The following is a 16,015-nucleotide window of genomic DNA, read 5'->3' as shown; positions in this document are numbered from 1 at the left end:
GTGGCAGATAGATAAGTAGCTTTTGCCTTAGTCCCTACTACAATCACAAAATAAGAGCATCTCTGTGAAGCACCCAGACGACTACACATTGGCATTGTGAAATGAAGTTTGACAGAGTAATAACGTGTCGTCCTTTCTGCTGATCCAGACCCTAGTGTTGGGTATTTACATATGCTTTCACTTTTCAAGCTACAGAACCATCGTAAGATCGCATAGAAATTGCTACTCTCTTTTAGATCCAAATGCCTGTAAATACAAACCAATTCCAAGCCATGACATAACATAGCCATATTTTATGAATGTACCCTGTTGTTGCTGGCTTGTAGCAGGACCTAGAGATCTGTGAAGTACACAGAGATTTTCAAACTGCTACTCCCTTCTTACACATTAATTTTTGGAAGTGTATCTAGCTTCTTTGATTTTCTTTTTAAAAAAAATGTTTTTTAACGTTTATTTATTTTTGAGACAGAGAGAGACACAGCATGAACGGGGGAGGGGAGAGAGAGAGGGAGACACAGAATCGGAAGCAAGCTCCAGGCTCTGAGCCATCAGCCCAGAGCCCGATGCGGGGCTCGAACTCGCGGACCGCGAGATCGTGACCTGAGCTGAAGTCGGACGCTTAACTGACTGAGCCACCCAGGCGCCCCTTTGATTTTCTATTGCAGTAGAATTTTCTATTCTATCTTAGTGTCTACATCATCATTTACACGATCATTGCCAATGATTTAACCATGTTATAAGATTAATAAAATTCACATTTCCTATTAACAAATTAACCTTCCCCTCAGAGAAGTTAGCAGAAGAAGGCATATATGTTCATGATTTCCACCCCACCCCTGACTAATTTGCACTTTAAAACCAGAGATATTTTCTCAAGGAGAGAAAATTTTCCAATAGAATTAATTGAAGAAGGTGATATTACAATAACCACAGGCATGCAGAAATCAAATTGTTTTGGAGAAATCCTCTATTTCCTTATAGACTTTTGGTTAAGCCATTCCATTTAATGTGTGATAGACTTAAAATAAGAGGAAGCAGAAATGCATCTGGTGCAGTTTTCAAATGTGCAGTTCTCTGCAACACTTGCATCACTAGACTCCTATGGGTTTAACAATTGGTATTATCTCCCTCCTCATTGAGTACTGTATTTCTCATTAGCGTTATCAAGGTTCTGATAACTCCTACAGCAAAGATATCTGATTAACCTTCCTTCATCCAGTGTTTACCAAACTTATTTACTGAAGAGATACTTTTTTACATCACACCAACATTAACATGTTCTGAAACTACTGTTTTATAGAGGAAAGTGCTGCTAGAATACTTTAGCATTTGCTGCTAGAATGAAATTCCTATCCAGTTAGCAAAGAAGGTTTCAGGTTTGTAAAACTTCAGTGGACAGCTTGATGTTGGGTCTAGAATCGTGTAGAGCAATCTGAATTATAGACCTTTTAGAAGTGGACAGTGAATTGTAATTGCTTACTTGCAAAACAGTGCACCTGGAACATATTTTAAGATCTAGATTCTTTGGAATTTTCTAGTACCATTTTGGAGTAGACAACTAAAATGTATATTTCATACTTTTGGTACTGTGAAAATAATCTGAATTCAGGGACAGAAAGGTATTGAGCAGTATTTAACAGTACTGGTCCTGAACATGACAGGGGGTATATTTACTTACAAAGCATAATTTTCTGGCAGTCCCAAGGCTCATTAAGCTCCAGACTATCTTGTTCACTCCCTATCACTCAATGAAATTTCACTCCGGGAGCTCTTCCCCTCTTATTTGAATTAGATAATCAAAACAACCCTGTACTTCTCTATCTCGTGACTCTGCTTAGGCTTTTTCTCTTCCCAAAATGCTTTTTTCCTTTATGCCTCCATCACTGTTCATCAGAATCTTCTACTGCCTTCAAATGACCCTGACTCATTTTCTCCATGGTGGATAGCCCAGGCCACTGCAAGGTAATCCTTATGTCCTAACAGGACTTGGCTTGCCTCTTTGTTATAACAGTCTATGAAATACTGCTGTTGGGAAACATGTATAATAGTGTACCAACATTATGAGGCTCTTTTCATAATCAAAGACCATGTTTTGCTTATGATAGTGTCTTGCATAGAGTAGATACTCAAAATTGAATGGCATGGCAACTTCAAAATTGGCCCTTATCATCATCTTCACATTATAAAGTCACATAGAAACCAGATTGAAAATTACATTCTGAGTTTCTGTTTATTAGTTTACTTACTGAAATATACACAGAGTACTTCACATGTAAACAAGAAATTTCTTTCTCTAGGACCAAAGCATTTTTAGTATATTTCTCTCTCTCTCTCTCTCTCTCTCTCTTTTCAGTTTTAAAGTCACAGACGGTTTATCTTTCTATAATTAGATTAGGAGGAAAAAAAATGAAGAACCCACTGGTAGCAGGAAGAAGCATGAGTCTTCTAGGATCTGGCATTTGAGGAGATAGATATTCAGTTACTGTGCATTTCCATTGTCTTTCCATGGCAGAACATACAGCAGAGACTTGGGAACATGCATGCCTGAAGCCAGGTTACTCTAATGTTCCATAACTATGTTGCTTGCTTTCAAAGCTGTTGTTGCCACAGTAGTTGACTGTGTCCCAGGCAAATGGGATGCTGGTCTGTTCCCATAGATCTTTATCCTAGTCTTCATCACAAGGAGGGTACTGCCACGTGCTCCCAGCTAGAGTCCCTTGTTCAAGGTTTCTGGTTTTGTTGACAACATCCTGCTCAATACAACTTTTATTGTCACAGCTTGAAATGTGATGAATGATTTTGGGTCAAGGAACCTGGTGGAGGGAGACAAGTAGCCAATTTGTTTGCGACATCAGAATGATTCTTTCTGTTCCTGGTAAGATGATAGGGAACTCTGTGGGCCCTGAGCTAGTGGTTTTTATCATAGGGACATCATTATAGCTTTTCAGGGTCCAAGGAATCCATGTAAGTTTCTTTCATGTTGGAAATACAGGAGCTGAATCCAAGTGCTTGGTCGAGACACGCTCTCCCCACAGTTGCTTTCTCCCCACATCCGCGACCCAGCTTTAGCATGTTTTTCTTATTGTCACTTGGTTCTAGCAACTTTTCAGCTGGTTGAAATTTTTTAAAAAAATTAAAGCAATAAGATACATATAACTACATAGTCAAGTTTGTGTTTCGTATTCTCTCCAGACATGGTTCTTCACTCTTTTCATAGTTAGAAATCTTTTTTTTAACTTTTGACTTTAAATAATTTCAGACTTGCAAAAGAGTTTGAAAAATACTGTAGAAATTCTCTTATAGGTTTCACCAGCTTCCCTAAACATTACCATTTTGCATAACCAGGATATAATTATTGAAACTAGGAATTTAACACTGAGTCACTTCTATTAACTACCCTATAGACCTGGTCAAGTCTCCCTGGTTTTCTCATTAAGGTCCCTTTTCTTGGTCCAGGATCCAATTCTCAAGTCACCTTAGTCTCCTCTCATCTGACATCTCCTCATTTTTCCTTTGTCCGTCATGACCTTGACACTTATAAAGAGCATGAGCCAATTATTTTGTAGAATGTCAATTTCAGGTCATCTGATGTGAAAGCAGTAGTTATATCCTTTGAGAAATATATTCATGATCTAGGAATATTTGTGAGAATTATTTGGATGGGAAACATTTATTTCTTCAAATATTTGGTGAACGATAGCCTTCGTTTCCATGTGGTATAAGAGTGGATCTTTTTTATTTTTTTTAAAGTTTATTTTTAAGAGAGAGAGAGAGAGAGAGAGAGGGAGGGGCAAACAGAGAGGGAGACCAAGGATCTGAAGCGGACTCTGCACTATCAGCACAGAGCCCAGTGCGGGCTTGAACCCATGAACCGCGAGATCATGACCTGAGTTGAAATCCGACGCTCAACTGACTAAGCCACCCAGGCTCAATTGACTTTTAAGATTCAACTTTTAAATTTGACTTTTGAAAAAAGGCAGAAAGTCTTATTTTTCTTCTTTGCAGATGTTTTGTCCTGTATTAGTCCTTTGAAAGACTTATAATGAGATTGTGTTCCAGAGCTTCGTAAGTCTCTATGGATATGAATATGCATCTTTTATCAAAAAATATTTTTTAAATATGAAACTTTTTTTTTAATTACACACATCACATATTTTTCCTTAAAAATCAGTAGTTAGGCGGTATCACACAACTCAAGATGCCAAAATTTAACTCATTGCTCTGCCTGGAAAATCTCAGGCTTTTACTGAGGCACCTCTTCAATGAATAGCACACAGAAACCACAGTTAAAATATAGTACTTTATAACTGATATTGTTAGAGGTTTTTTGTTTTGTTTTGTTTTGGATGTATTTGCCTTTCTGTTCTCCATTTTCTAATATGCTTTTCCACTGGAAAAACTTCCCATCCTGCTTTTTTTGCTAACTTCTTCACTCATGACTTGATTGACCAGTTTACCCAAGTCAGTCTGCAGTCTGGTTTCTCACCCCACCGAGTCACTGAACCTGCCCCTTCCAAGAGTGCAAATGACTTTCTCATAGCTGAGTCTGCTGCTGGTGTGCATTGTTTGACAATGTTGGCCACTCTCTTCTTTCGTGAAATGCTTACCCTCTTACGGTATCTGAGGTACACTCTTTCTTGGTTGTCTTGCTGCTTCCAAGGAGGTTTTTTTATTATTCTCATCTTCTCTAACTTGTGTTTAACTATAGGCATTCCGTGGGTTTACTCTCTAACAATACTGATGCATAAGCTCTGGGCTAGCCCAAAGGCTCCCAGAGCTTCAGTTACCATCTTTGTCTGGATGACTCCATCTTTACCTCTAATTTGGATACCCACCCTGAGCTTTAGATCTGAATTTCCCATAGACTTCAAACTCAGTTAGCCATCAAGCTAAAATCATTAATTCACCCTTGAACTTGAACTTCTTCTTTCTCCCACCCTAACTCCTGGACTTGGGCTTGGGTGAAATCTCGAATTAGATTCTCCCATCACACTTTGTCCTAACCCACGTTATTCTCTTAATCTGGATTGTTCTTCTTCTCTTTTCCCATGTGTTATGTGCTGAGTTTTCATTTTGGTACAGTCGAAATTTATCTCAGTGATGCTTACCCTGACCACCTCAAAGATAATTAGAAGATGCTCATGTTTATAATTAATTTCATTGTCTCATGTTTTATCATTAGTTGTAGAAATATCTGTATTCCTTTCCTCATTGGATTGTAAATCCCTCAAGTGATCTTGGTGGCCCTCGAAAATGAACCCAGTGCCTACTTACATATTGGTTGATTGAACTGACTTAAAATGCATCACCCCTGGTTTGCTGTTGTTTTTATGTTTATTTGTTCTATTTTACTTTGTTTAGTGGCCCTACAAACAATATACTCCTCTTAAGGATAACAATGCTATGCTGTAACACAGAAGCCTTTCTATTTCCTTCTTCCTTCCTTCCTTCCTTCCTGACATGGGCAGGAAAAATTAGAATGAAAGCAGCTGGCAGTCCCTAAAATATAATCTATTCCCTCTCAATTACTCAGAGAAATATCTTGGGCAGTTACTAAAGTAAAACTTTTTATCAAACCCAATATGCTGAGGCAGGAAATGCAATCACATTATTTGCAATTTACTGTTGCTCCCTGAGTTATCTGCAGATCAAAAGGTATCTGTTCTGACACTTCATTTCTGAAACTTAATGTTGTGTTTGTTTAATTCATCTAATTAGGACCTCTTAGCACCTCAAATGGGTGCTTTAAAAAACAACACTCAGCTGTTAGCCTAGGGACAAAAGAATAAATGCAAATTTAGCACTTTTCAAAGGTGAACCTGCACATTTGATGTCTTGACAACATTCAATAAAAATCAAGTGTTCATAGACACAATCTACTAATTTGCTGATTGTTTTTGAGCCTATATCTCTTAATAAATATGAAGGGTAGTTTCAAAAAATTGACCATTTTCTGGGGTAAATATATATATGTATATGTATAAATGCAATCTTTTATAATATAAAAATAATTTTCAGGAGCTTGTTGCTACTTCTGAGATAAAGAAAATTCTCGATGTCAAGATTTAAATAGAGAAGAGAATGAGATATACAAAATGGTAAGTGACTTGCAAATAGACCAGTGCGGCCAGTTTTCTAATTCTATTGTGTAGCTATCATTTGTAAGTTGCGCACATATAAAATGCATACTTTTTAAATTTTATTTTATTTTTTTAGTTTTTGTGGAATCTCTCTACTGTTTTCCAGAGTGGCTGCACCAACTTATATTCCCACCAGTAGTTCATGAGGGTTCCCTTTTCCCCATCCTTGCCAACACTGGTTATTTCTTGTCTTTTTGATACTAGCTATTCTGACTGGTGTGAGGTGATATTTTGTTGTGGTTTGATTTTCATTTTACTGCTGATTAGTGATGTTGAGCATCTCTTTGTGTGTCGATTGACCATCTGTATTTCTTTGGAAAAATGTCTTTTCAGATCCTCTGTGCATTTATAATCAGACGTGTTTGCTTGGTGTAGATTTGTATGAGTTCTTTATGTAACTTGCACATTAACCCCTTATCAGACATATAATTTGCAAGCAGTATGGAGGTTCCTTAAAAAACTAAAAATAGAAGTAACATACAGATCCAGTTAATTCTACTTCTGGGTACTTACCTGAAGAATGAAAACACTAATTCAAAAAGATATATGCATCCCTATATTTATTTCTGTATTATTTAATAGTGGTAAAGATATGAAAGAAACCTAAATGTCCATTGGTAAGATGAATGGATAAAGAAGATATGGTATATATACACAATGGAATATTACTCAGCCATAAAAATGAATGAAATCTTGCCATTCACAACAACATGGATAGACTTAGAAGCTATTATGTTAAGTGAAATAAGTCAGACAGAGGAAGACTAATACCATGTGATTTCACTTATATGTGTAGTCTAAAAAATGAAATGAATAACAACAGAAAGAGAAACAAACTCATAGAGAACAAACCAGTGGTTGCCAGAGAGGATAGTGGCAGGGGGTGAAAAAGACAAAACAGATGAGGGGAATTAAGAGGCACAAAGTTAAAATAAGTAAGCATCGTGGCTGAAAAGTACAGCATAAGGAATATAGTCAGAGGTAATATAATAACGGTATATGGTGACAGATGGTAACTACATTTATCATCATGTTTCATAATGTATATAATTGTCAAATCACTGAGTTGTACACCTAAAACTAGTATAATATTATATGTCAATTCTCCAATTAAATTCTACTACAATTTAAAATGTAAACAAATGCGGGGCACCTGGGTGGCTCAGTCAGTTAAGCGTCTGACTTCAGTTCAGGTCATGATCTCACAGTCCGTGAGTTCGAGCCCCATGTCGGGCTCTGTGCTGACAGCTCAGAGCCTGGAGCCTGTCTTTGGATTCTGTGTCTCCCTCTCTCTCTGCCCCTCCCCTGCTCTCTCTCTCTCTCTCTCTCTCTCTCAAAAATAAATCAAAAACATTAAAAAATAAAAATAAATAAGTAAAATGTAAACAAATGCATAATTGTGGTTGTCACTATTGCAAGCAGTTGTGATACATAACCATATTTGAATTGAACTTTGTTTACTACTATAAACTTCTTTTGATAAACTTGGAATAAAAGACACTTGGCTATACCCTGTGGCAGGTGATTTTAACTTTGATTTTTAATCAGGGAGAATTCAAGATTGCTTACATGACTAGGACACACATGTTCGTGCTCCTACAACCATGGAATTTTTTAAGGTGATATTTAGGATCATAATACTGATTTATAAAGTAGCAGGCAAAGACTTTATAATTTCTTAAAATTTGGTTCTTTTTTTAGGGTATTCAAACTATTCAACATATATTTTTTTACTGCTAATTTTTTACATTTAAATTCAAGTTAGTTAACATACAGTGTAATACTGGTTTCAGGAGTAGAACCCAGTGATTCATCACTTACAGATAACACCCAGTGCTCACCCCAACAAGTGCCCTCCTTAAATGCCCATCTCCTATTTAGCCCATTCCCCCACCCACCTCCTTTCCAGCAACCCTCAGTTTGTTCTCTATATGGTTTGCTTCCTCTCTGTTCTTATCTTATTTTTTCTTGCCTTCCCCTATGTTCATCTGTTTTGTTTCTTAAATTCCACATATGAGTGAAATCATATATTTGCCTTTCTCTGACTTATTTCTTTAGCATAATGTACTCTAGTTCCATCCGCATTATTGCAAATGGCAAGATTTCATTCTTTTTGATCACCAAGTAGTGTTATTCCATTTTGTGTGTGTGTATATATATGTGTGTATATATATGTATGTATATACCACTTCTTCTTTATCCATTCAGCAGTCAATGGATATTTGGGCTCTTTCCATAATTTGGCTATTCCTGATAGTGCTGCTATAAACATTGGGGTGCATGTGCCCCTTCGAATCAGCATTTTGCAATTGCTGGGTCATAGGGTAGCTCTATTTTTAATTTTTTGAGGAACCTCCATACTGTTCTCCATAGTGGCTGCACCGTTTTGCATTCCAACCAGCAGTGCAAAAGTGTTCCCCTTTGTCCACAGCCTTGCCAATATCTGTTGTTTTCTGAGTTGTTCATTTTAGCCATTCTGGCAGGTGTGAGGTGGTACCTCATTGTGGTTTTGATGCATGCAACAGTTATATAAATATATCTTGATGATTAAAGGGCTTTTGATTGATTTACAAAAGCAAGCTAGCTTTATTTACTTTATAAGAATTGCTAGTGCCTTGGATTGTTCTTTTCTTGCTATGTTGTCTACAGTGGAACTAGAAGCATCTTGCAGACAATTTCTTTTCTCTTCTCACCCTATTCAGAAGACCCTCTCAAGGGCTTCTCAGAGAATGAGTTGACAAAGGGTTGAAAGAGCATAGGAAAGATAAGAGAAGAGGGTTCCAGAGTCATTTCTGGAATATGAGTATAGGCATGCTAATGGCTTTGTACTCTGCCCAACCCCATTCTACCCCGACCAGTGCCTGAGAAAGTGGTGCGTGTCTATGATGGCCATAGATTTTTATATTATTTATAATTATATTACAATATTTATACTATTTAAATATTCTGCTGATATTGATATCTGTTATATGAATATTGATCTCTATTCCCTCCAGGGTTTTGTTTTTGTTTATTTGCTTTATTTGTTTGTTTTTGTTTGCATTTATAAATAGAAAAACCAACTTTGACCTAGTCATAATTTTTCTTTACCTTAGTTTGAGGCTTGGGAAATTATTTGTTCTGCTTTCTGGATAGTATCCTTATCCCTAATAATATGGACATTAGTAGAAGTGTAGACGTTTCCATTTACACTAATGAAAATATTGATTTTTTGGTATTCCAGCAAACTATTTTGCTTTCACTGAACTCTGTTAACAAAGATTCTCAACCTGTGTCTATACTAACTGACTATTAATTTTATCCTTTTTGCTAAATATGCCAGATATAAAGGAGTAGTCCAGATATCCTGGTAATTTTTTGGTGGGAAGAGAGGGGAGGTTATCTTGGTTTTTGATGACCCCAAGAAGACTTCCCATGCCAGCCATGTCCCCGTTTGATGGTGAATGTGTTTCCCACCTAGATGCTATGTGAAGCCTATTAGCTTAAGCCATTACACCAGAAATAATTGTGTAATATTTTTTCTTCTCTTAGTGAATCTCTTTTCCAGAAGAACAAGTTGAAATTTAATAAGATCAATGTAGAAAGCCAACAGTTGCGCTGAGTTATAGTGTTGTTTCTTAGCCAGATGCTTGTCTCTTCTGCCCAGCTGCAAAATTTCTCTGTACACAAGGGTGTCTTTAGTGCCAAGGGGGGATAAGCAAAAAGGAAAAGAAAATATAGCTGCTGCTGCATGGATGACCCCATCTGCACTGACTCCTTCAGTGAGTTTTCCTTAGAATCATTGGAGGGATGCTTTGCCTAACTACCTATCCCAACATTTAGGATTTACTTTTAAGATGGTCAGTTAATATTTCTTGAACATAAACTTTTGGCCAGAGTAACTGGAAATTTGAGTTTATTAAATTTTTACGTACTTAACTATGGTCTACAGGGTATATTAAACTCAGCCAATTGGCTTCACATCCACTTTCTTGCCCCCCAATATATTTAGCGTGAAATGTATGAAAAGGAATGGGATAAAGTGACTTTTCCAAAAAAATCCCTAGTATCTTATTTATTCCAGATAATAGAGAAAAATAGACAGTATTTCTATGATTAAAAGCTTGCATTGGTAATGAGTTGGAACTTAGGTCTCTAAATACACATGGCAATATATATATAACTGTGTGAAAATCTAGCTTGAGAAAATGATAAAATGTTATGGAATAGTTTAATGATTTATAAGATTCCATATTATGGAATATTCTGTAATTTTTTAAAAAAGACTGTGGTAGGACTGTATGTTCTGGCTTGAAAAGTTTTCCATGATATATTTTTTGGGGGGAAAATGAGATAAATCAAGTAATAGCATGTGTATGATAAGATTTCTTTTCTGATAGAAAAAAATATCAATCTTACATTATAGCCTTATGAACATATATATAGAATTATAATTTTAGTCCATTTATTTTACATAAAGACAAAAGAGTATATATTTGTTCATGCAGTAAAATGTCTTGAAAACACACGGGTTACTAGTTATATCAGGGGAATAGAATGATAGAGAAGAGACAGAAAGTCCTCTTTATTTTCCGCTTTATATACTTCTGTGTTACTAGATTTTTTTAACCTCAAGAAGGTATTACTTATATAATTTTAAACAGTCAGCGATGATATTTATTGAACAATTGTTTAAATGTCTCTTGTCTGGCCTGCTAATAGTGTTCTGCTTACCAATGTGTCTTGGAAAGTCCCAATTTATTCAGTAGAAACAAATGAAATAATATTGGGTTGGGGCTATATTATTAGATTACATACAGCTGTATTCTGATAAGAATCTAAGTTGTATTTTTCTCTTCCTATTTTATACCAATTAAGGTGACTGATTTTCTCTTTCACCAACTGTTAGACACCTGCAGACATTACTTCTCATGTCTCTTTATCTATTCTGTTCGCCATTTCGCCACCAGAGATGTCATTCATAAACTTGCCAAAGCCTGGCTTGAATGGCCCTACCACTACTCTGGACCACCCCTTAAAGGAAGTGATCTGGAAGTAACAATACTTCTTACTGCTCTTCCCAGTTGTAGGATCTCATTCACTAGCCGTCCTCCAGGTTAATATAAGAGACTCTCAGAAATTGTTTGGTTTGCCACATGAGACAGTCCTTCAATATCAGCCTAACTCCCTCTTATCAGTCCCTCACCTTCTTTCTTCCATCCATTCTTAAAACAGAATCAATATTCCTATATAACTTACTTTTTTTAAAAAAAGGAACATGCATATTCCTGGAGGAGTAGATAGTGCTTACTCTTTTATGTATTCATGCAGTGATTTTTAAATATGACTTACCTATTTATTGTATGATCCTGGGAAAGTCCACGCCTTAAATACATCAAGCCTTCATCTTCTACACCTGTTGAAAGTAAGTATATAAAAATGCCCAAGCCAGTGGCACATGGGTGTCTCAGTTGTCTAAGCATCCAATCCTTGGTTGCAGCTCAGGTCATGATCTCACTCTTGTGATGCTCTCTCCCTCTCTCTCTTCCCCTCCTCCCCCCTCTTGAAAAATAAATAAACTTAAAAAAAAAATATCCAACCCGTAATATTTTTTGAGGATTAAATGAATCGTTGTATGCAAAGTATTTAGAATAGCATCTGTCACAGAAAACCATGAAATAAATATAAACTATTTTGATTGTTTATAGAAAAATATAAACCATGGTATTCCTTATTAATGATTATTTTAAAGGAAAATTAATCATAATAAATATAGGACATACATGTGCTTTGCATTGATGGCCTGATGCAAATATCAATAATTATTCATAAAAGATGCCTAATATTTCTGGGAAAGACATTCTGATCAATAGTAGCTGTGAAGGGTTAAGTATTTGAAGAATAATAATAATAATAATAATAGTAGTAGTAATAGTAATAGAAATGGCTCATTGTACTTCCAAGTGCACTATTTACATTTTAAATAGGTGACAGATTATTATAGTAGTAGAAAATATAACCCTGAGTATTAGTTAAATAATTTATTCGTCTCATTACAGATTTAAAAAGTCACCAGCAGAGGAAAATACTGAGTATAGATTCTGCCGATATTGGTGAGGAATAATGAGGAAGTTGCATTTACCTTGGGAAAGACAGCAAGCATTTGCCTTGGTTTTATTCCTGTCTGGAATTTAATTTATGGATAAGTTAACATGCAAAAAGCAAGTGTCACATTACTGGCTCAGTAATGAGAGAGAGAGAGAAATGAGATGTGGGGGAGAGAAAAGGAGAGAGAAAAGAAAGAGAGAGAATGGAAATGAAGGTAGGAAAAGAAGAAAAGGAATGGATGGATGGATAAGAAAAGAAAAAAGGAAGGAAGCAAGGAAGGCAAGCAGGCAAGCAATGGAGGAAATTTGAGTATAAAGGAAATACACTAAGAAAGTTTCCAGTTCAAGTCCTTTGCATATTCGACAAATTAGATTGTCAAGAACTCAGCTTCTCAAAAATTTAGGCTATTAGCCATTCACAACTTACTTTGAATTAATTTAATCAGATTATCAAATTAGGATTGTTCTTAGAGCCTGCCAAAAGCAGCAGCCTGAGGAAACTGGAGTTTTCTGACAGGAAGTTTGATTTTAAAACACAGGGCTGCTGCTCCAAGGAGGAGGGGACATTGGCATTCAATGGGCCAGGGGAGCCTAGGACAGCCAAAGGGCAGCATGAGGGCACTGGATGCCTGAGGTCTGATTAAGAGAGTTTACCAAGAGGTGAGAAGTTTCCCAAGACAAATAGCATACTTTGCACTTTGGCTAATGTCCCTAGTGGCCGTGCACATTCTTGATCTCTGCTTTTGTTACATTTAATTACAGTGATATTATTTGTGAGATTAGAGGTACCTTATGCTCTGAGAGGACTACTGAAGGTTATGGGTTATACCTGCATATCTGCTCAGTTTTACGTCCCACTAGTTTTATTAATAAAATAAAATGTTTTCTATTTTAGACCTTTGCTCCAAAAGGCTAATATTAATCACGTTTTTGGCTGTCTTGAGATTTTAACCCTAAAACCTCATCAGCATTCCATACGTTATGTTTCACACGGGTTTTGTGAAGTATGGACTGGATACATCAGAACTGTAACGGGCCTATTCGTTCCCACAATTGAGCATTTCAGATTTCTTCTGAAGGCTATAAATTTGAAATGTAATCTGTTTCATGTGTGGGGAATGCTGTGGTGAAAGGGCTGGGGGCTGGCCAGATGAAAGTGCAAGTCTGTTTGCCATCAGTGTCTTTTTCCTGAGAGATCTATGTTCCATTTCAATAAATTTTATACCTATCTTCAAGTTTTAACAACAACGACGTTATTATTAGAGCATATATAACGTGTTAAGATATCAAGTTTTTGTTATTGCGATTTGTTTTAGATTCCAAAAAATTGTAATGATTGTAAACATTTAAGAAGTTAAAATTTTAAAAGTCCGTGAACCCAAAGTAGGTGCTTTAGAAAGTGGGGAACCCATAATATAATTCATTGTGGTTACATTTCAAGATAAAGACACTTGTATTAATTTGCTAGGGCTTCCATAAGAAAGTACTACAATCTGGGTGGCTTTGAACAACGGAAATTTATTCTCTCAAAGTTCTGGAGGCCAGAAGTCCAAAATGAAGGTGTCAGCAAGCCATGCTTCCGTTGAACTCTTTCTTCCATGCCTTTCAGTTGGCTTCTGGTAGTTTCTAGCAAGCCTTGGTACCTTCAGTTTGGAGGAAATCCCTTCAGTCTCTGTCTCCATTGTCCCATGGTGTTCCCCTTGTGAATTTGAGTCTTTACATGTCTGTCCTTCCTCTGCGTGTCTGTGTCTATGTGTCTTTTCTTCTTATAAGGACACTAGTCATACTGAGTTAAGGACCCACCCTACTTCTGTATTACCTAATCTTTTTTTTTTTTTAGTGTTTATTTATCTCTGAGAGAGAGAGAGAGACAGAGCACGATCAGGGGATGGGCAGAGAGAGGGAGAGAGAGAGAAACAGAATCTGAAGCAGGCTCTAGGCTCTGAGCTGTCAGCCCACAGCCCAATGCGAGACTCGAGCTCATGAACCACATCATGACCTGAGCTGAAGTTGGATGCTGAACTTACTGAGCTATCCAGATGCTCCTGTATTACCTAATCTTAACTAATTACCTCTTCATTGACCCTACTGCCAAATAAGTTCATATTCACAGGTATCAGTGGTTATGACATGAACATAACATTTTGAGGGACACAATTCAACCCATAAAAAACTCAAACATGAGAATACTCTGGATGACAAAAATATACTTACCCCATGAGAAAGGAACAAACGTTCTAAATAAGAAAATCACTTAAGTGGAGTGTTACATTATTCATTCATTAAAATAAATCTCAAGTCTATTAATGACAGTATGAAATGACTCAAAAATTCTGTCCACTCTCCAGAATCCAGTTTCTTCTTGTATTTGAATTTGTATTTTTCTGTATATTTTCAAATTTTAAATTAATCGGTAACCATCTATATTTTCTGTGTAATTCAAGACTTCTGTTTTATTTAACTTTAATATTATTCCACTTAGTAATTTTTTTCTTTAAGTAATACATGACACTTAGGAGTGCTTGCTCAATGCTAAAGACTGTGTGGGTTACTGAGAGTAGAAATGAGGAAGCACAGTCCCCCATTCTTAAAGTCTTGGGAAATTGAGAAAAGCAAATCACAATAGATTTTTTTATGTTATTGAGATCTAGGTATTGTACTGACACATAGAAGGAATGCTAAACTAGACTTTGGTTAGGAATGAGTAAGGAAAATCTTTCTAATTGAGTTCATACCCATGCTGTCTCCAAATGGAAGAGAGCCAACCAAAGTGCTGGAAGGAAGGGCATCCCCACAAGTGTCCAGAATGGGGAGAGAGTACATGACAATGAACCTAGTTTCATGCACTAATGGGATAATATGGATAATTCGCAAGAAATGTTATAAAACAGCTAACCTGAACAATGATTATACTACACAAAACACTTACAGAGTAGATGCCTGTTGTATAATGAGCACACAATTAAAGATTACCTTAGAGACAGTATACATAGTGATCAGGAGCCTATGCTCTGGTGTCAGATTTTTTTATTTAATTCTGTTTTTCCATTTATTTGAACGATATTGAACTTCTTTAAGTCTCACTTCCTCATCTATATAATAATAATAATAATAATAATAATAATAATATAATGATAATGATAATAATAATGTATTAGATTCCTAGGGCTACCATAACAAATTACCACAAATTGGGTGGCTTAGCACAACAGAAATGTATTCTCTCACATCTGGTGGCTAGAAGTAAGAAATCAAAGAATCAGCAGCATCGGTTCCTTCTGGAGGTTCTAGGGAAACCATGACTTTCTTCTGGTTTCTGATGATTTTGCCAACGATCCCTGGTGTTCTTTATATTGTAGGTGCACCACTACAATCTCTGCCTCCCATGGTCTCATGGCATTCTCCATGTGTGTGTCAGTCTCTAAGTTTCTCTCCTTTTTTTATAAGCACATCTGTCATATTGAGTTTAGGACCTAATCCAGTATAACCTCACCTAAACTTGGTTACATCTGCAAATACCCTATTTCAAATTCACAGGTACCAGAGGTACATGAATATTGGGGAGACTATTCAACTCAATACAATAGAATGTATTTCACTGTACTGGAGTGAAGATTTTAAGGAGATTAAGTCATAGGACTAGTTCAGTAGTTAGTGAACAATGCATTTTATTTGCTACTATTGCTCTTTATTTAAGATCACTCTCCACTGGTTGATTGGAAGCATAATTATAAGAGGCACATTCTTAGGAACTTACCATTAAAAGCTATAAATTGGGGGGAAGCATCT

At 36.4% G+C, this 16,015-nt stretch overlaps 1 long non-coding RNA gene and 1 pseudogene across 1 annotated transcript in view; one reads left to right on the top strand and one right to left on the bottom strand.

Moving 5' to 3' along the window:
• LOC109277838 (uncharacterized) overlaps positions 1-16,015 on the top strand; it is a 380,857-nt gene that overhangs the window by 175,034 nt on the left and 189,808 nt on the right. The window contains exon 3 of the long non-coding RNA XR_002085347.2: positions 6,019-6,098. This is a non-coding gene — a long non-coding RNA (uncharacterized LOC109277838). The remainder of the gene's footprint in view (positions 1-6,018; positions 6,099-16,015) is intronic.
• Positions 2,480-2,979, bottom strand: LOC128777239 (gametocyte-specific factor 1-like; annotated as a pseudogene).

This window comes from Panthera pardus, unplaced genomic scaffold (assembly GCF_024362965.1).
Source record: "Panthera pardus isolate Hobbes unplaced genomic scaffold, ASM2436296v1 HiC_scaffold_16, whole genome shotgun sequence".
Taxonomy (NCBI): domain Eukaryota; kingdom Metazoa; phylum Chordata; class Mammalia; order Carnivora; family Felidae; genus Panthera; species Panthera pardus.
Note: the sequence above shows the minus strand (reverse complement) of the source record. Positions and strands in the feature narration are given on the sequence as shown.